Below are 23,256 nucleotides of genomic sequence, written 5' to 3'. Positions count from 1 at the left end.
AAAATTCAAATTGCTGTTAACACTTACAATAATAGGTATCACACAACTATAAAATGCTCCCCAAACGAAGCTAAAAATACAAAGAACTCACAAGACCTTAAAGAAATAATAAGCGCTAACAAAGAAAAAATCATAACAAAACTAAATGAAGAAAGAGAACAGTATGAAGAAAAAAGAGAGGAAGGACCAATTAAAAATTACAAAAGATTAAGACATAAAGATGAGCCGTATTTTAGATACGCCAAACTAGAAGATATTCATCCATGTAATATCAAAAGACCATTAAAAATGGAACAAAATTAAAATACATGCACATATACATTAACAGTTTTAGTAATAAATACATATATATATATATACATTTTTTTCTTTTACTCGCACTTTCAGAATATTTTATTAATCACTTTAATGATTGTATCAATGACACATGCTAGACTGCATGTGGTCCCAATTCAAGAGGAGGCAGGATATGTCCCTATACATATGTATTCTACAGAAATTGTAAATGAAACTATTATAATTTTGCACATTATTGACATTAATCAAATCACTATAATAATCAATAAAATATACGACAATATAAAGAATATCGAAATAGCAAATAAGGAAACATTAATTGATGAAATAGAATTACTAAGGGCAAAAGTAAGTTCTATCACTCCATCAACACGAACAGAAAGAGGTATTTTTAATGGAATAGGCACCGTACATAAATGGCTATTTGGCATTATGAACAATGAGGACAGGGAAGAAATTATAGAACACTTAAATATAATAGATCAAAATAATCACAATGCAATCACTAACTTAAACCAACAAATTCACATTAACAACCATTTTAATAATACTATTAACACACTAGCAGGCATAATCCATCAAGACAGAAATATGATAGAACTTCTTTCAGCCAAAATGAATAACCAAACAAAAGAAACAATAAAAAAACATATTATTCAATGATCAAATGAGAACTTTAAAAAATATTGAAGAAAAATTAAATTATATTCAAGAAACCATTACATCAGCAAAAAACAATATATTTTTACCAGAAATATTATCAAAAGACGAAATAAATAAATTTAAAATAGATTTTTACAAAATTAAATTAATCAGAATGGGCATATTAAAATACAAAAACAACGCAATTGTCATGGCAATCAAGATACCCAAAAACTTTGTAAAAACAGACATCAAACTCATAACTGCAATACCTAACAGCAACAATATTCAAATTGATCAAGAAAATTTACTAATTACTCAAATTTGTAATAAAATATACGATTATAAAGAAAATTTAATTTTAAGGGAACTAACATTAAGTAAAAGCTGCACAATAAACAACAATTGTAAATTCAAATTCAACAATAAATCCAGTATAGAACAAATAGATGATGAAACAATAATTGTAAGAAACAGTAAAAACGAAAAATTAAAACAAAATTGCGATCAAAGAAATATTACATTAAATGGAAACTACTTAATACAATTTGTTAACTGTAAAATTCAAATATTATCTGAAAACTTTGCAAATGAACAAATAGAATTTTATGATAGATTTTTTTAACCAACAAACTTATTGAACCAATCTTATAAAAACACAATAAACTTTGAACACTTCTCAATACAGAACTTTGAAAACTTAAAAGAAATCACAGAGTTAAAATTTCATAAAAAAAATAAGTTATGGCATTTCAATTACATTTGCAATTATTATATTAATATTAATATTTTACTTGTGTATAAAATTAAGACCTAATAATATTCATGTTAATTTTAAAAGAATTCAGGAGAATTCAAATTCTGGCGATGGAGGAGTTATACATTTGTCACCACTTACCACTTCCCCATCTCATTTGTCACCACTTACCACTTACCCAACACTAACACATACAAAGCATTCCATTAGATCGGGATTGCGATCGTCAATTATGTAAACATAAACATTCAAGCTTCCACTATAAACTAATAACCCAAACTGGGACTGCTAGCTTCTTTAACGTAAACATAAACAACCAAGCTTGCAATCTCTTGCAACTGAAACCAATAACGAATCTCAACCCAAGTCCCAATATAAACACTAACCACAACTCCAAAGTCAGAATATGCTAACGTAATTATAAACAACTCAGACGGTTTGGCTGCCGCCAACATCCAAGTATAAAATAGCACTTCTTGCACAGCTTAACTTCAGTTTGTATCAATTCTCTGAATAAACCAGTTCAGCACTACAGCACTGTGTAAATTCTTATTTATTGAAAATACAACTCATGTATATATATGTCAAACATATATAACTCGCACGTCAATTTTGTTTTGCTGCGACGAAAGTCTCGAAGATGAAGTCGAGTGACTGTTCGTGCCTTCGACTCTTCGTGCCTATATACTGGCAATTTACCGCCGGCGAAATTCAAAGTGCGTTGGCTTTACTCGTAATGTGTTGGCGGGTGTGGAAAAGTGCTTGGGTTCAAATCCCGTCTTTTTTTATTTATATTTTATTTTCATTTTCATTTTTTACAAATTAAAAAAATTAAATATTCATTTATAAATTCTTTATTTTTTTTTTATCAAAATTTTTGATTCAATTTTTTACTATTTTGGTTAGTAGTTAGTAGTTACAAAATATAAAAATAAAAACAATATTTTTTCAGAAAATATATACAAAATTATACTTTTTTTTAATTATTGGCCGATGAAAAACAATTATTATTTATTTCAGAAATATTATCTAATTCTAAATGCCAAACTGTCTAGAATTGGGGTGGGTTGTATGCGTGTGTAGCTTGCCCGTGTGTATGTGTATACACATTGCAAGAGTTGTTGTTGCAACTACAAGTGATTGGCACGCGCCAGTTGTTATTTTTGTTTGTCGACAGTTTAATCTGTTTTGTTTTGATTTGACAAATTTTGACCGCGCTTTTCTTCCTATTAATTTACCATAAGCTTGTAACATGCATATGTGTATATGCAAATATGTACATATGTACATATATGGAAAGCAAAGTGATTGGCATGCGCCAATTTTTTTGCTGTTTTTTTTATTATCTATTTTCCTTTGCATTATTCAACCGCGCTTTTCTTGTTCTTTCTAATTTGTCTGCGTGTAGTAAGACTTGCGTCGATTTTTTGAGAGATTAATTGCTTGCGTTTTTTTTGATTTATAAAATATTAAAATGGCTAATTTAATAGAAAAAGATGTCAGGAAAAGTGGGCTTACTTGCAGCATTGATTCATGCCAGCGAAGCTATAGGGATAGCTCAGAGCACTTTCCTGTCCGTTTGTTCCGCTTCCCGAAAAATGAAACTCTCCGTCGCGAATGGGTTTGGAAATGTAAATTACAGAAGGGAGTCAATATTGCCGGGGCGGTAATATGTAACATACATTTTGAGTCGAAGTATTTAGGGGTTAAAAAATTAAAAGCAGGGGCTTTGCCGACTCTGCGATTAGTAGATGAGCCGAAGCTAAATTTAAATACATGTTTGTTCACAGAGAACACTGATGTGTTTTCATTTTGCGAAGAGATAGAACCAATTTCTATTTTTCAAAGTGCACATAGGCCACTGGAGCCCACAAGCATTGATTGTGTGGAAATGACAGAGATATGAAAACAAAAGCTCCGTAAGCAAAGTTGATGTAGATATACCAACTAATAATAATGATAATAACTTTTGCGACAATTGCCTAAGAAAAGAGCAAAACGAAATGCATTATAGGAACAAATACTGGTCAACGATTGAAAAACTGAATAAAGAGAAAAAAAATAATATGAATAATATGTATACGAAAAAAGATACCCACTAAGGCTGCTACAAAATGAATTTGGTATTAAGAAAAAAAAATAGTAAGAAAACTAAAATATGTAAAATATAAAAAAAATGACAGCAATCTATTTGAAATTCTTGACAAGAAAGGTCTATCAGAGAATTCAAACACATTCTGCAAGATGTTGATAAAGAGCAATACAAATAAGTGGCAAGATAAAGAAAGACTAATAGCTCAAAGTATTAATTTAAGGCTAAGGCGTATTCATTTATGAGGGATGATCTTGAATTGAATCTCCCATTGAAATCATCGTTACTGAGATGGGCGCCAATCAAAAATATGACTCCGGGTCTGAATGACCACTTAATAAATGCATTGAAAGAAATATTTTCAAAAATGGATGACAACAATAAGAATGCCGTATTATTGGATGATGAGATGTCAATACGGAAAGGGCTACAATATAATTCCCACCATGACAAAGTGGAAGGTTTTGTGGACGATGGCTATGAAAAATCAGGAGAACTATGCAAGCAGATTTGCGTTTTTATGGTGCGAGGCCTTTATGCCAATTGGAAATTTGTTTTAAGCTATTTTGCTACATCCACTGGACTGTCAGCCATCAAATTAAAAGAACTCATTAACAAAAATATAATTGTCGCACAAAACATAGGCCTAACTATCAGAGCAGTGGTATGTGATCAAAGCCCGAATAACAGAGAAGCCTTAACCAAATATGGGGTGAATGACGAAACACCATACTTTTTGTTAATGAGCAGAAAATTCACACAATTTATGATGTCCCCCCATTTATTCAAATCCCTTCGGAATATTTTAATGCGTAATTCGATTAAGACCCCAGCCAGGTCTCATGGCAAATTGTTGTTAAATTGTTTGAGATTGACACAAATAACAGTTCAGCTCGATTATGCCCTAAGCTATCAAGGGAGCATGTATATCCTAATTCCTTTGAAAAAATGAAAGTTAAATATGCCACACAGGTATTTAGCCACACAGTAGCATCAGCCATTTATACTTTAATTAAAAATGGAACATTCATTGATTGCGAAGCACTCTCCACAGCCAAGTTTATTGAAAGGATTAATAAGCTATTTGATTGCCTTAATAGCAACAATTTATATGATAAAAATCCAAATAGGTCTGCTGTTCAACAAAATAGTGACACGGAAAATTATATGATGGAAATGAAAGACTATTTAATGAAATGTCAATACTCCAACAAAGTTTATTGCATAGATGGACTGATACTATCAATAAATTCAATTTTAATGCTGGCAGAAGATGTATGGAGTGAACGTAATGCATACTTTTTAATATTGTCAAGACTAAATCAGGATCCACTGGAACATTTATTTTATTTAATAAGAAGTAGAGGCGCTACTAATAATAATCCAATGCTGTTTGAATTCAATGCAATAATTTCTAAGATGTTGTCAATGAAAATCATCACGTCAAGAAAAACAACTGGAAATTGTGAGCCAGATAATGATATGTTATTAAATGTTATAGAAGAAACAAGGAAAGAACTGGTAGACAAAGCAAATGACCAAGATCAGATGAATAGCAAAGATTTAGAGCTAAGCATTGCAACTTATATATTTGATATGGATAATGAAATCGAAATGGAATATGCACAACCAGCTCTCAGTCACGCTAGTGAGAATGCACTAAGATATTTTATTGGATTTTTGATATATAAATCACAATTGAAATTTAAATGTGATATTTGCCAAATAATTTTATTAAAGGACGAACTTGCGGATTTTGAACAGAGCGAACATTTCCTGTTTAATAAAAATTTTAAAACTATTAATAATAATTTAAAATTAAAAGCCCCACAAGACGACATCTACGAAGTATTAAAACTACACTACATGGTATTTCACAAATTTTTTAAAAATGTTCCATATGCCCGAAAAATAAAGGAAACTATCGTAAATGAATGTATTGCGCAAGTGGAAAGCGTGGAAAAATACTCAAAATGGTATTCAAAATGGCATACATGCAATGAGCACCGACTATTTATATTAAATTATTTCATACTCGTCCTGCTTCGAAAAAAACAGTATTTGGCTAACGGAAAAATTATGTGGCGAGAAGCTAAAAAGCACCCGAAAACTAGAAATTATAAAATCTTAAAAAAATAAAAATCTAAGAAGCCTTATTAATCGCAGAATCGTCAAAGCCAAGTTTGTCAGTCCGTATATGTGGGGTACCGTAAACAAACACAAATAATTAGATTAGGTGGGGAACATGGAGATTTACAAATAATCTCAAGTCGACTCGAAGGTCATTTGATGACCCCATTGCACTTGCAATGGCCTCCTCGTGGTGTTCCCTGGATACCGATCAAGTAAATTTACTTAATTGGTAACTAATTCGAGTGGCGACAAACAAAAATAACAACTGGCGTGTGCCAATCATTTGTAGTTGCAACAACAACTCTTGCAATCTGTATACACATACACACGGGCAAGCTACACACGCATACAACCCACCCCAATTCTAGACAGTTTGGCATTTAGAATTAGATAATATTTCTGAAATAAATAATAATTGTTTTTCATCGGCTAATAATTAAAAAAAAGTATAATTTTGTATATATTTTCTGAGAAAATATTGTTTTTATACCCGCTACCCATAGGGTAGAAGGGTATTATAACTTTGGGCCGGCAGGAAATGTATGTAACAGGTAGAAGGAGGCATCACCGACCCTATAAAGTATATATATTCTTGATCAGCGTCAACAGCCGAGTCGATCTAGCCATGTCCGTCTGTGTGTCTGTCCGTCTGTCCGTCCGTCCGTATGAACACCTAAATCTCAGAGACTATAAGAGATAGAGCTATAATTTTTTTTCGACAACATTTGTTATGTTTGCACGCAGATCAAGTTTTTTTTCAAATTTTTGCCACGCCCCCTTCCGCCCACGCAAATCAAAAAATCGAATAACAAGCGTAATTAAAACTAGAGTTATGAATTTTGGTATATACAATAAATACTATAGTAGTTATGATTCCTGAAAATTTTGTAGCGATCAGATAAAAATTGTCGAAGTTATTAAATAAATACATTTGTATGGGCAAAAACGCCTACCTACTAGGGCTCTTAGTTACTTTGTCTGACAATCTGGTATATTGTGCCGTCTATGGTATATTTTGAATGCGGCACTATATCGATATACCACATATACTATTTGGTATATTTTTAGTATTTTTGTAGTATATTTGGTATATTTTGAGAAATATAACGCAAAATATATTGCTTTTATTCAAAATGGGTAGCGGGTATCTCACAGTCGAGTACACTCGACTGTAGCTTTCTTACTTGTTATTTTTATATTTTGTAATATTTTAGTTAGTAAAAAATTGAATCAAAAGTTTTAATAAAAAAAATAAAGAATTTATAAATATTTTAATTTTTAAAAGTTTGTTTTAATAAATACATATTTGTAAATCATGTAATAATACAATTTATACAACATAATATAATTACAGAAAAATATTAAAAACATAATTACAATAAAATATTAATTATATATGTTTTTAATATTTATATTTAATTTTTTTACCAGTTTTAATTTTAATTTATTAGAAAATTTTTTTAGCGAAAATTAAAATTAAAACTAAATTCCAAAAATGAATTTATCTTTTAAAAAAAGATTGAACTTTATAATAATAATAATAATTGTATTATTTATATTTTCTCTAATTTTCTGAAATGTTATTGTTATCTTAAAATGTAAAAACATAAATTTTAAAGTTAAAACTTTTTTAAATAGAGTTTTAAAAAGTGTTTGCAAAAAGGAATTTGTAAATCATTAAAAATCAATGCGTTATTAAATTTTACTTCTATCAGTAAACTTGAAAGGGAATGAAAAAAGTTAAATCGCATTAAAAAAAACAAAATATGCATATGTTCTCGATCGGGAGTTGAACCCGGACCCACAACATGTTGAGCTTGCAAATCACCAGCAGAGCCAACGCGGTCCTTGAGCAAGTGCCATTTAACTGCAAACATATAGAACGCGAGCAATTGTTGTTGTCTTCATCTTCAAGACTTTCGTCGCGGCAAATCAAAATTGACGTGCGCTAGCTGCTCGTCAGCGAGGCAACTGAACGTTGCAAAACTTCATATGCATACACATACTAATATAGGCGATCATGTAGATACATACACGCATACATAGAAACGAAAGCAGAGCGCAACGAAATACGCCAGTGCTCATCGCTCTGCATTTGACCTGCGACTGAACTCAACGCTGCGCGCTGCGTTAGAACTTCGAATTTTCGAATGAGCCGAATCGCAGCGCACGTCCCGACTGGGGTTGCAATAATACTGTTTTTGATGATACAAAAAATTGTTCTGGCTGGAGCATCTATGTATTATATGGTTAGTGATCTATGTATTGTATGGTTAGTGCATCAACGCTATCCAAGTCACAAACCTTCGATATAGCAAGGACACAAACGCCACCCAAATCGCGAAACATTGAAAGCATAATCGGAGTTCTGAACCTTCAAAAGATTACTAAAGACAAGAACCTCTTCAAACATTGGAAAGCTTGGCGCGAGTTTCGAACTCGTTCAAAATTCGAATTCGCGTCAGTTTTTCACCATGAACTGGCAAGCCCCCCGTTCCCCAAAACCAAGCCACCTAACCTAAAAAGAAGGCCAACATTAAATATAAAAATACTGACTCCAGCGACTCCGAGCCTGGAGAAATAAAGCGCAAGAATGCCAAAAAAAGCCGTTAAGGAGGACAAGGTCAGCACCAGCGAGGCAGCCAAAGCTGCATTAATGGCCAGACTTAAAAATAACTCATTCGAAATCTTATCTGAGGACGATGATGAAACGGATTCTAGTGATGATTACGAAGAGACACCAGCTTCTCCTAAGACATTAAAAAAGGATGACCAAGAGGAAAAAGCACCCAAGGAGATCAAGCCACCGCCAATCTTCATCCTGGATGTAACCAGCATCAAGGACCTATCTAAAGCCATCTCTGGCGCCTTAGGCAAAGAGGTAGAGGTCACATACAAAGCTAGCCAGAATAACTCCATTCCAAAAATGGAAAAATAGATTTTACACCTTTCAACCCCGAGGCGAACGCGCCTACCGGGTGGTCATCAAAGGCCTCCACCACTCGACCGATTTGGAAGACATCAAAGAGGGACTCGGCCGCCACGGGAACAAGGTCAGGAATCCGATTAAAAGGGGTACAAAGAAGCCTCTAAACATCTTCTTCATAAGTCTGGAGCCGGCCAAAAACAACAAGGAGGTGTACCAGATCAAACGGCTATGCAGCACCATGGTCACGGTTGAACCGCCGATCAAATTCAACGAATGCCACCAATGCTACCGCTGCCAGGCCTTTGGGCATACCCAAAGATACTGCCACCTCGAGCATCGTTGCGTCAAGTGTGGAGGCGAGCACTCCACTGCTGAATGCAAAAAGAACGTCAGTGAACCGGCCTTCTGACTTAACTGCGAAGGCACACATGCGGCCTCATACAAAGGCTGTCCAGCTTACAAGAGAGCGAAGAGTGTTTTTGCCTCCAGGCAGGCAACCTCACGTAACCAGCCGCCCCACTTCAGCAAGATCGACCCCAACGCAAGCAGGATCGACCCAAATGTTAGCTACGCCAATACAGCAAGAAACGCTGCCCCACAAGATAACATACTACATCCCAACGCCAACTTAATCCCACCAAGTAATTCACTGGACGCGGCAATGGTCAGAATGGAGGCCATGTTTGAGCGCATGATGGAAAAGGTCATCAGTCAAATAACCCAAATGATTGCTACCGTTTGCAAATCATTATGCAAACGGGATTAAACATCACGATCTGGAGCGCTTACGGCCTGATTAAAAGCCGGCCAGAGGTGGAACACTTTATCCACACACACAACACAGACATACTCCTCATCTCCGAAACTTACTTCTCCAATAGATCATACCTCCGACTTCACGGGTATGACGTCATCCACGCTGACCACCCCAGCGGCAGAGCTCATGGCGGAGCGGCAATAATTATTAAAGCGGGCATAAAGTACAACGAGCTGAGTACCTTAGAGGAAGACTGAGTACAATGTGCCAAAGTCAATCTGCCCAGCCCACTTGGCGACCTTACAGACGCCGCGGCATTTTGATCTGCTGCTGAGCAGTCTGGGCAAAAGATTTCTAATTGGGGGCGAATTAAACGCAAAGCACCGATGGTGGGGATGCCGAGTCAGCAACCCTAAAGGAAGCGCACTACTTAGGTGCATCCAGCACAGAAGCATCGTACGCCACACCACAGGAGAGCCCACTTACTGGCCAACAGATCCGACCAAACTTCCCGACACCCTGGACATGGCCCTTTCCAAAGGATTTGATAGTGCCAAAGTCTTGTGCTCTTCTAACGCGGACCTTTTCTCCGACCATAGCGCAGTGTAACTGCGGTTGAACCTCCCTGCATTGAGAAAAGCTGCACATCCCAGGATGATCAAGAGAAGCACGAGACTGCAAGCCTACAAAGCCTGGCTAACGGAAAATGTCAACCCAGTGCGAGATCTTACCACCACAGAGCAAGTGGACAACGCCATCAACACATGCTTCCCCCAGAACCCCAATTTCTCCCAGACTACCAATGAGGGTCCTACACCTCTGGTCTCCAGAGATTGCCTCGACGGTTGCGACGAGTCTGGTTCCTATCCAGAAATCCAAGAGACAAAAGGGTATTTAACAGAGCCACAAAGCAGCTTAAGGATAAGCTCCTAAAGCTCAGGCAGAGCTCGTTCGAGGAGTTCCTGGCCAATGTTGACCCTGGAGACCCACAGCACAACCTTTGGCAGGTCACTCGTCATATAAAACGACCTACCAAGAGAGTTGCTCTAGTCCAGCATGCTAGTGGCGCCTGGTGCCGCACAGAGCAAGATCGAGCTGAAGCTTTTGCGGAGCACCTCAGCGAAGCCTTCAAGCCGATAATAAGATGCACCGACCTCATTTTACTAAGGTCTACCACCTAATGTATCTTTATGTTGCACTAATTTAATAATACAACATTAAAACTTCATTATTTTTAACTTTTTTAATCATATTGCCTTCTAAATGATTATATTCATATATTATTTATATATGACTTATGCCGGCAAGACTCACTTCATATACATAGTCGTATATATTTCACTTGTGAAATTTTTCTCATATGACATGCCTGCTCGACATCACCACCCCTATATAGGTTTTGTGACACGTTTTCTACAACCAGCTCATTTTACTAAGGTCTACCACCTAATGTATCTTAATGTGGCACTAATTTAATAATACAACAGAAAAACTTCATTATTTTATTATCAATAATTTGTATTAAATAAAAGTACAATCGTAAATTGTTTAACATTGTTCAAAATGCATTGATTAAAATTTTTGTCAAAGTTGAAATCATATCTCAGTTCAATAAAAAATTCACCAAGTCCAAAAAAATGTTTTCTCAAGTTCAACTCGAATTCTTATCTCATTATATTAATAATCTGTATCAAATGCTATTAAAAAAGTTTTTCATTCAATTTTTACATGTTAAAATTTTTTGTCAATGTTGAACTCATATCTCGGTAGAACCTCATATCATATGGCTGCGATCAGATAAAAATTGTCGAAGTTATTAAATAAATACATTTGTATGGGCAAAAACGCCTACCTACTAGGGCTCTTAGTTACTTTGTCTGACAATCTGGTATATTATGCCGTCTATGGTATATTTTGAATGCGGCACTATATCGATATACCACATATACTATTTGGTATATTTTTAGTATTTTTGTAGTATATTTGGTATATTTTGAGAAATATAACGCAAAATATATTGCTTTTATTCAAAATGGGTAGCGGGTATCTCACAGTCGAGTACACTCGACTGTAGCTTTCTTACTTGTTATTTTTATATTTTGTAATATTTTAGTTAGTAAAAAATTGAATCAAAAGTTTTAATAAAAAAAATAAAGAATTTATAAATATTTTAATTTTTAAAAGTTTGTTTTAATAAATACATATTTGTAAATCATGTAATAATACAATTTATACAACATAATATAATTACAGAAAAATATTAAAAACATAATTACAATAAAATATTAATTATATATGTTTTTAATATTTATATTTAATTTTTTTACCAGTTTTAATTTTAATTTATTAGAAAATTTTTTTAGCGAAAATTAAAATTAAAACTAAATTCCAAAAATGAATTTATCTTTTAAAAAAAGATTGAACTTTATAATAATAATAATAATTGTATTATTTATATTTTCTCTAATTTTCTGAAATGTTATTGTTATCTTAAAATGTAAAAACTAAATTTTAAAGTTAAAACTTTTTTAAATAGAGTTTTAAAAAGTGTTTGCAAAAAGGAATTTGTAAATCATTAAAAATCAATGCGTTATTAAATTTTACTTCTATCAGTAAACTTGAAAGGGAATGAAAAAAGTTAAATCGCATTTAAAAAAAAAAACAAAATATGCATATGTTCTCGATCGGGAGTTGAACCCGGACCCACAACATGTTGAGCTTGCAAATCACCAGCAGAGCCAACGCGGTCACCAGCAGAGCCAACGCGGTCCTTGAGCAAGTGCCATTTAACTGCAAACATATAGAACGCGAGCAATTGTTGTTGTCTTCATCTTCAAGACTTTCGTCGCGGCAAATCAAAATTGACGTGCGCTAGCTGCTCGTCAGCGAGGCAACTGAACGTTGCAAAACTTCATACACATACTAATATAGGCGATCATGTAGATACATACACGCATACATAGAAACGAAAGCAGAGCGCAACGAAATACGCCAGTGCTCATCGCTCCGCATTTGACCTGCGACTGAACTCAACGCTGCGCGCTGCGTTAGAACTTCGAATTTTCGAATGAGCCGAAGAGGCTCGGCGTTCGAATCGCAGCGCACGTCCCGACTGGGGTTGCAATAATACTGTTTTTGATGATACAAAAAATTGTTCTGGCTGGAGCATCTATGTATTATATGGTTAGTGATCTATGTATTGTATGGTTAGTGCATCAACGCTATCCAAGTCACAAACCTTCCAGGCAGGCAAGCGATATAGCAAGGACACAAACGCCACCCAAATCGCGAGACATTGAAAGCATAATCGGAGTTCTGAACCTTCAAAAGATTACTAAAGACAAGAACCTCTTCAAACATTGGAAAGCTTGCCGCGAGTTTCGAACTCGTTCAAAATTCGAATTCGCGTCAGTTTTTCACCATGAACTGGCAAGCCCCCCGTTCCCCAAACCCTGGAGACCAAGCACACCTAACCTCATATAAAACGAAGATCGAGCTGAAGCTTTTGCGGAGCACCTCAGCGAAGCCTTCAAGCCGATAATAAGATGCACCGACCTCATTTTACTAAGGTCTACCACCTAATGTATCTTTATGTTGCACTAATTTAATAATACAACATTAAAACTTCATTATTTTTAACTTTTTTAATCATATTGCCTTCTAAATGATTATATTCATATATTATTTATATATGACTTATGCCGGCAAGACTCACTTCATATACATAGTCGTATATATTTCACTTGTGAAATTTTTCTCATATGACATGCCTGCTCGACATCACCACCCCTATATAGGTTTTGTGACACGTTTTCTACAACCAGCTCATTTTACTAAGGTCTACCACCTAATGTATCTTAATGTGGCACTAATTTAATAATACAACAGAAAAACTTCATTATTTTATTATCAATAATTTGTATTAAATACAAGTACAATCGTAAATTGTTTAACATTGTTTAAAATTTTTGTCAAAGTTGAAATCATATCTCAGTTCAATAAAAAATTCACCAAGTCCAAAAAAATGTTTTCTCAAGTTCAACTCGAATTCTTATCTCATTATATTAATAATCTGTATCAAATGCTATTAAAAAAGTTTTTCATTCAATTTTCACATGTTAAAATTTTTTGTCAATGTTGAACTCATATCTCGGTAGAACCTCATATCATATGGCTGCAGTTCAATAAAAAATTCACCAAGTCCAAAAAAATGTTTTCTCAAGTTTAACTCGAATTCTTATCTTATTATATTAATAAACTGTATAAAATGCTATTTAAAAAGTTTTTCATTCAATTTTCACATGTTGAAATTTTTGTCAAAGTTGAACTCATATCTCGGTAGAACCTCATATCATATGGCTGGTTCAATAAAAAATTCACCAAGTCCAAAAAACATTTTTCTCAAGTTAAATTCAAAGTCTTGTCTCATTATATTAATAAACTGTATAAAATGCTATTTAAAAAGTTTTTCATTCAATTTTCACATGTTGAAATTTTTTGTCAAAGTTGAACTCATATCTCATGTCTTAATTTGCGCCACTAATATGATGCCGTCCTTTTGGCTACCAAATAAATATATATAACTAACGCATACTAAATAAATGCATATTTAAAATACAAAAGTATATTTTGTACACATTAATATATTATTTATTTATATATACATATAATATATTCATATATTATATAAATTTTCTTCTTATATGCGTAATTGTATAACATAATTAATAATAATTATGCATACAATTTTGCATATTTATATATATAAACATGTTATATGTAACATTGGCATCACATCCATCGTCGTCTATTAAATGAATAATAAACGTTTGATGGTTTAGAAGCCATACAATGCAAATTGCCCCTTATTTATCATTGCAGTCCAGCACGGATACGACCTTAGAGGCGTTCAGGCATAATCCAACGGACGTAGCGTCATACCACTGTTCGCTCGAACAAGTATTGTGCCATTGGTCCGTACCTGCGGTTCCTCTCGTACTACACAGGAATGCTGACGCAACAACGTTTTGTCATTAGTAGGGTAAAACTAACCTGTCTCACGACGGTCTAAACCCAGCTCACGTTCCCGTGCATGGGTGAACAATCCAACGCTTGGTGAATTCTGCTTCACAATGATGGGAAGAGCCGACATCAAAGGATCAAAAAGCGACGTCGCTATGAACGCTTGGCCGCCACAAGCCAGTTATCCCTATGGTAACTTTTCTGACACCTCTTGTTAAAAACTCTTTAAACCAAAAGGATCGATAGGCCGAGCTTTTGCTGTCCCTGTGTGTACTGAACACCGAGATCAAGTCAGCATTTGCCCTTTTGCTCTATGTGTGGTTTCTGTCCGCACTGAGCTGGCCTTGGGACACCTCCGTTATTATTTGAGAGATGTACCGCCCCAGTCAAACTCCCTACCTGGCAATGTCCTTGAATTGGATTATACCTGAGTAATTGGAGTTATACCAAATTTTTAATTTAAGAATACATAAATGCACTCTCTTATAATGAATTTGTTTGCGATTATATAACAAACTCGTGATACTTTGATCAAGAAGCTTGCATCAAAACCCAATACCATAAGATATAATAAATATATCCGTATAATGGGTAGGAAATGATACACGTTCCATTTAATCAAGTAAGTAAGGAAACAATAAGAGTAGTGGTATTTCATTGACGATACTAAACCGAAATTTAATATCTCCCACTTATTCTACACCTCGTATGTCTCCTTACACTGCCAGATTAGAGTCAAGCTCAAAAGGGTCTTCTTTCCCCGCTAATTATTCCAAGCCCGTTCCCTTGGCTGTGGTTTCGCTAGAAGTAGATAGGGACATGGAATTAGTAGATTAACGTGAGCACCTGCCATGTTGGCTCTATCTCACGGTGTCCAGCACAGAGGACTCAATTTAAGCGTCGATCAGCGCCCCCGCGAAGCAATTCACGGGTACACATTGAAGAGCCAACTGTTTGGATAAGCTCAACCTCCTGTGTGGGGAGCGAGGCCCATATAAAACCTCTTCCGATCTATGGTATCATGACAACCTGTTGTATTACGCAACTCCACGTCGAGCACTCCACTCTATCCGCATTTGGATGGTAAACCACAGCCACCACGATACTCCCCGAAGGGCCGCAACCAAATACCAGGACGGACATATGTCCGCGAGCACCTGGTTCCCGTGGTACCGGAAAAACCTCCGGTCAGGTTTCGTACCACAAAGGTACTACCAATTTTAACTCCAAACAGTTACGGGTTGGTGGCCCAGGTGGAAACATCAAGCATACAACATACATACGCTCCGATACATTGCAACCCCACATTCATACATCTCGATTCACGCCTGCCTACCTAGCATTCCCATTCCCCTCACCTATACACACGCACGCATACACTATTCACACAATCATTCATTCCTGCCTCCAGGAACGCTCATCCGCCGTCTCGCAAATACAATGCGGGCAAACTCATTTAATTTACCTACACTAGTACTAGTGGAGAGTGATTGACTTACGTCAAACCCACCACCAGTCTGCCTAATCCCTAGCTAATCCATCACACGTATATCGCTATACAGTGGACATTCACACAACACATGCATGGCAGTCTTCGCTGCCAAACCGCAGCGGCACTCCGGACTATCGCACAGGCTTTTCAAATGCAAGAATGCATTGAGGGAAGCATGGCCAGTCAACAGGAATCCGAGACTCAGATTAAATCTGAAGTCTGGACGGTCTGCAGCAAAATTGACATCACGAATAAATTCGCGAGTCACCCGCCCATTCACACTTACATCCCATCTGACCTGCCAGTCAGACAGAACACACTCTTTCAACAGCTTCTTACACCTATCCACTGCTAAGCTATTTACGTTACCAAGCAATACCTGCAAAGCTTTCACAGAAACAGTGCGGCACACAGGCAAACAACCTAAAAGAATCACACGCTGGCAAGCCAGCATTTTCTTTCTGCCCACCACAGTCTTTGCTGCCTCATACCACACAGACGACCCATATGCTGCACATGCAACAAATAGGCCGCTGTATATGGTACGTACAGCTCGTCCGCTGAGGCCCCAATCACTCCGCAAAATGCGAGGCACTTGTCCAACCACACTAAACAACCGCGCCCTGAGACCGGTGAGATGAGGCATAAAGCACATCCTCTCACCGAAAGTAATGCCAAGATATCGAACCTCAGTCACAAACTTTAAGCTAACGTCATTTAGTCTGACAACTGGAGGCCGACTTTTACCCTTGAGTAACATTGCCACCGTCTTATCAGCTGCCAAACCGACGCCGACACTGTCGCCCCAATCGCAAACAATGCGCAAGCACTCCCTAGCACCTGCCTCAATCTCGGAGCGCGATTGCCCCCTAAATCAATATGAGCAGATCATTCGCATACGCACAACACTTGCAGCGCAATTCGAGTTGCCGCAATAAGGAGTCAATCATTAGGTTCCATATAAATGGACCACAGATGGATCCTTGCGGACAGCCACGAACCACATCCACAGTGAAACTCTCACATTTCCCTATTGCTTTCGCACGCCTGCCAGAAAAGTAGCTCTTCCATAGAGCCACCTCTCGGCAGCCACACTCGCTCAATTTTCTCAACACACTTGCCCAGCTAAGGTGGTCAAATGCACCCCTAAAATCAACAAAAATGCCTAAGACGTATCTGGAGTTGCTGGACCCCACTGAGTCCTTGACATAGTGCCATACATCCTCCGTACATCTACCTCTAGTGAAGCCATATTGTCTATCAGACATCTGGTCTTCAACTAACTCGAGCAGCCTTTCTACCATGACTGCTTTCTAGCACTTTTCCAAGCACAGGAAGGAGACTGATGCCCCGATAAGATCGAGTATTGCTCCTGATCTTATCTGGCGACTTCAAGAGCACTACCATCTTTGCACATTTCCATTCACTGGGAAAGTATCCCTCATTCACACACCTTTCATACAATGCATACATATACTCTGGAATCGAATTCCAAACACATTTACACATTTCCCCAGTGAAACCATCCATGCCGAGCGAATTTCTCGACTTTAACATCTTAAAAGCCGCCCCCAATTCAGCTTCCCCGAGCGGTTCAACAAGTTGCTCCACATGTAGTGGAACCTCCTGTCTCTCCTCTCGCGGGAAGAACACATTCAACAAAGCATTCATACAATCCTTCCAAGCCGTTAGCTGAAGGCCTCCGACACAACGCCAGGGATCATGCTTATTGCGATTCACAATTCACGCCATTCCGCCTCTTTCACACGTACAAGCATTTCCTTGTACTCATTCATACACCTACCATACTCTCGCCTTAGCTGAGCAGCGGCATTGGATATTCTCGCTCTTTGGAAACGTTTCCGCAGAGTTCGAAGTATCCTACGCTTAGCACTCAACTCACTCGTCCACCACTTAACACGCTTAAGATTCACCTTGCGGTGTCTCCGAAGCATGCTATCATTCACCCTCGTCATCCGTCTATTCACACACATGACCTGCTCGTCTGCACTCATAGCACTGAAGGTGCTAAGCGGAACTTGCGTTGCCGCCTCACATATAAACAGCCCATATTGGGCCCAATTCACACCACAAGTGCTCCACGAATTACCCCCAACACTTTCATTCGTTGTGGGAGTATATGCAAACACAATCTCGATTGGATTGTGATCACTTATACCTACCCCACCTAAAACACTCCTCTCAAAATGAAACACACGCATCGCTGCTTCATTCACAAGGGTGACGTCAATGTCACTTTTCCCGTTCGGACCATCAAAGGTATACCACACGCTGGGTTGATTAACGACCCGAACATCTTGGGACACGGCCCACTCGGCTAGCGTTTGACCCCGACTGTGGTTCTGATACCCAGACGAGTGTCTCGGCATCTTACTGAACCATACGGGGGGACGACGCATTCGCATCAATACCAAGGATGATCGGATCGCTACTCGCCAGTAGTAGTACCTCATCCATGTACGCGATATACGGCTCGAGGGGTTCCCCGAACGCGCAATACACACTCACAACTAAAACCCTGCCAAATTAAGGCACACACACACCCCCCAGTCGGTAGAACACATCAGAGTGCATTCAATACCAACATCATTCACCACCACCGCAGCCTTGGACCTGCTGTCAGTGAACACGCGCATGTGCGCGGGTATGCCACGTACGCAACCATTAGTTGCATACGGCTCCTGCAACAGGGCCACTACACTGCCTCTCTCACACATCATATTGCCCACATCGCACATAACTGCATATGACCGCTAGTAGTTCAACTGAAGGACTTTGCTAGCCATATTAATGTCTAGCACAATCGCACTATATGTCGGGCTTGCCAGAGACATCATAAGATGATCCGAAGGCTGCTCTTTAAATGCGCGATTCCGGCAGCCTAGTGCATTGGTGCACTTAGCCACCCGATGGCCCATTTGACCACAGCGCCGACAGACATCGTGCTTGTCCCTGCTGTCCGCTACCTTATGGTCAAAGCCCAGGCAACGGAAGCAGCTCAGAACCGGGTCGAAGTTCCTCAAGCGGAAAGAAAACCACTTGATATAGCAGCGGCCAACATCGAGCAGAGTTTGCATGGCCATGCCATCGCCCTCTAACACAACATTGACCGACGCTGACCCACCAGTCACAGGCCATGGCCTGCTCACCATACGGACGCGCTTCTTGAAGGCCTCAAGAGACATACTGTCCTTGAGGTTCATCTCGTAAAGATCACTCATAAAATCGTTAGGAGTAATCTGCGAGTGAACGCCCTTGTGAACATTCACACTCACTTCAAGCCCCACCTCTTTGAATTTCGCGTTTCCTGCGATCACTTTCCGCTCTGCAAAGGATGGAGTGCGAATAATAGCACCACCATCCCGAAGAGAACGAACCTTGTGCACCCGTACACCCAGGGTTGGCCCTACCTCCTTCACCACCTGATCAACCACTTCCTTTGAGGTCTTCGCAGTCTTGCTGCGGACCACGAGGGACCATGTCTCTACTGGCTTGGGTTTCGGCGTCTCCGGGGTAGACGGCGTTGCCGACTTTGGACCGCCTTTGGCAACTGGTGCACGCAGCGGGGCACCCCCACTAACCGGCGCTGGCGCTCGGAAAGGGCCATTAGAGTGGCCGCTACTCGAATGAGTGCGAGCCTCCTCCAACCGTTCTCGGAGACGCTCATTTTCCGCCATCTGCGAAAACAGCAGCGTCTCCATTTCCGCTAGGTAGTCAACTACACTAACCAGCGCATTGCCTTGCATTCCGCAATCAGCAAATACGAGCGTGAGCACGTCCTTGGTGATCGCCTTCATTTTGTCTACTGGGCTTCCCTTGTGCATCTTTGGTCCTGGCTTTCTCAATGGAGCAACCAACGCCTCTGCTGCCTTTTCAGCCGCCCTAAACTCTTCAAGCATACTCCCCAATGAGCACATCGGGGTCGAATCTGCCGACACCAGATTCTCCTCAGCCACGCTAAGCACGTTAGTAGCGGCGCTGACACCACCACTAGCGGCTCCCAGACACTCTTTACCTAACCCAGCATCATCTAAAGAAGCTAAAGAAGCTGCCTTCTTCAGCTTCTTCGCTGACGCCGATCCCCCCTTCCGCTTAACCTTCCCGTCAGCCACCGAAGGGAGGTCGTCCATCGACGCACCACTCCCCCCAGCTCCAACGGCCGGCTTGCACGCTGGCATCCAAGACTTTTGTGCAAGTCTTAAAAACACACAACTGTACTCACCAGAAAGTAGGTCATACGAAATTAATCTGCTTTAAGAGCGCTTAAAACAAGCACACGCACACACTCACTCGCAACGACGCGCGACGATTTTCCCACGCTACTCACACGCACACAGCGAACGAGAAGCACAAAGCGCACACGCGAAAATTTACCGCTACTCGAAAGACAACAAATAACTGTTATCGCAAAAACACTACGAAATGCAGGCACCCCTCAGCACGTCTGTTCAGCTTAACAGTTGAAACCAGACAGAGTAGATAGGGACAGTAGAGATCTCGTTAATCCATTCATGCGCGTCACTAATTAGATGACGAGGCATTTGGATGTTTTTTTTTCCGCAGTTTTCCCTTAAGAGGGTCATAGTTACTCCCGCTGTTGACCCGTGCTTACTTGAATTTCTTCACTTTGACATTCAGAGCACTGGGCAGAAATCACATTGTGTCAACACCCGCTAGGTCCATCACAATGCCTTGTTTTAATTAGACAGTCGGATTCCCCAAGTCCGTGCCAGTTCTGAATTAATTGTTAATTGAGAATCGTTATAATTTAAAAGAACTAACTAGTTGCCCAACTAGTATTCTTAAAAATTTTACCAAGAAAGTTCCACAATTGGCTACGTAACTAAACTATACGGGGAACAAGATACTACCATAAATGATAGAAACTCTATTTACCCAGAACGAGCACATAAACCATGTTATTGCTTCTTTATGGTCGTTCCTGTTGCCAGGATGACCACGAGGCCCATATTTAATAACAAACGGATACTCAACAGGTTACGGAATTGGAACCGTATTCCCTTTCGTTCAAAATTATTCAAGTTTTTTAATTATGACAAAATATAAATTTTAGTTACTTTTTTTTACTTGAAAATTTTCGGCTTTCGCCTTGAACTTAGGACCGACTAACTCGTGATCAACCACTGTGCACACGAAACCCTTCTCCACTTCAGTCCTCCAAGGTCTCAATCGATTATTTGCTACTACCACCAAGATCTGTACCAATGACGGCTCCATGTAGGCTTACGCCAAATACTTCTAAGCACACCATTGTACCTTCCTACTCACTAAAGTTTCAAAATTTATATTACAAGTAATATAAATCATCTATGTTACTTTAGCGGTAATGTATAGGTATACAACTTAAGCGCCATCCATTTTAAGGGCTAGTTGCTTCGGCAGGTGAGTTGTTACACACTCCTTAGCGGATTTCGACTTCCATGATCACCGTCCTGCTGTTTTAAGCAACCAACGCCTTTCATGGTTTCTGAATGAGTTGTTAATTTGGGCACCGCAACATTCCGTTTGGTTCATCCCACAGCGCCAGTTCTGCTTACCAAAAGTGGCCCACTGGGCACATTATATCATAACCTTAAACTTCATATCAAGAAAGTTAAGGTTCTTACCCATTTAAAGTTTGAGAATAGGTTAAGATCGTTTCGACCCTAAGGCCTCTAATCATTCGCTTTACCAGATAAGATTATTTTATACAACAGTTAAATGCACCAGCTATCCTGTGGGAAACAGCGCTGACAGACATCGTGCTTGGCCCTGCAGTCCGCTATCTTATGGTCAAAGCCCAGGCAACGGAAGCAGCTCAGAACCGGGTCAAAGTTCCTCAAGCGGAAAGAAAACCACTTGATATAGCAGCGGCCAACATCGAGAGTTTGCATGGCCATGCCATCGCCCTCTAACACAACATTGACTGATGCTGACCACCAGTCACAGGCCATGGCCTGCTCACCATACGGACGCCCTTCTTGAAGGCCTCAAGAGACATACTGTCCTTGAGGTTCATCTCGTAAAGATCACTCATGAACTCGTCAGGAGTAATCTGCGAGTGAACGTCCGTCACCACAATTTTAGGCCCCAGTTTAACATTCACACTCACTTCAAGCCCCACCTCTTTGAATTTCGGGTTTCCTGCGATCACTTTCCGCTCTGCAAAGGATGGAGTGCGAATAATAGCACCACCATCCCGAAGAGAACGAACCTTGTGCACCCGTACACCCAGGGTTGGCCCTACCTCCTTCACCACCTGATCAACCACTTCCTTTGAGGTCTTCGCAGTCTTGCTGCGGACCACGAGGGACCATGTCTCTACTGGCTTGGGTTTCGGCGTCTCCGGGGTAGACGGCGTTGCCGACTTTGGACCGCCTTTGGCAACTGGTGCACGCAGCGGGGCACCCCCACTAACCGGCGCTGGCGCTCGGAAAGGGCCATTAGAGTGGCCGCTACTCGAATGAGTGCGAGCCTCCTCCAACCGTTCTCGGAGACGCTCATTTTCCGCCATCTGCGAAAACAGCAGCGTCTCCATTTCCGCTAGGTAGTCAACTACACTAACCAGCGCATTGCCTTGCATTCCGCAATCAGCAAATACGAGCGTGAGCACGTCCTTGCTGATCGCCTTCATTTTGTCTACTGGGCTTCCCTTGTGCATCTTTGGTCCTGGCTTTCTCAATGGAGCAACCAACGCCTCTGCTGCCTTTTCAGCCGCCCTAAACTCTTCAAGCATACTCCCCAATGAGCACATCGGGGTCGAATCTGCCGACACCAGATTCTCCTCAGCCACGCTAAGCACGTTAGTAGCGGCGCTGACACCACCACTAGCGGCTCCCAGACACTCTTTACCTAACCCAGCATCATCTAAAGAAGCTAAAGAAGCTGCCTTCTTCAGCTTCTTCGCTGACGCCGATCCCCCCTTCCGCTTAACCTTCCCGTCAGCCACCGAAGGGAGGTCGTCCATCGACGCACCACTCCCCCCAGCTCCAACGGCCGGCTTGCACGCTGGCATCCAAGACTTTTGTGCAAGTCTTAAAAAACACACAACTGTACTCACCAGAAAGTAGGTCACACGAAATTAATCTGCTTTAAGAGCGCTTAAAACAAGCAC

The 23,256-nt window shown here is 39.5% G+C and overlaps 1 long non-coding RNA gene across 1 annotated transcript in view; it reads right to left on the bottom strand.

The window, feature by feature from the left end:
- The window catches only part of LOC133849989 (uncharacterized), a 74,712-nt gene extending 52,835 nt beyond the window's left edge, over positions 1 to 21,877 (bottom strand). Inside the window, exon 1 of the long non-coding RNA XR_009895552.1 lies at positions 21,312 to 21,877. This is a non-coding gene — a long non-coding RNA (uncharacterized LOC133849989). The remainder of the gene's footprint in view (positions 1 to 21,311) is intronic.
- Positions 21,878 to 23,256: the final 1,379 nt, after the last annotated feature.

Source organism: Drosophila sulfurigaster, unplaced genomic scaffold, assembly GCF_023558435.1.
Source record: "Drosophila sulfurigaster albostrigata strain 15112-1811.04 unplaced genomic scaffold, ASM2355843v2 ctg69_pilon, whole genome shotgun sequence".
Taxonomy (NCBI): Eukaryota; Metazoa; Arthropoda; class Insecta; order Diptera; family Drosophilidae; genus Drosophila; species Drosophila sulfurigaster.
Note: the sequence above shows the minus strand (reverse complement) of the source record. Positions and strands in the feature narration are given on the sequence as shown.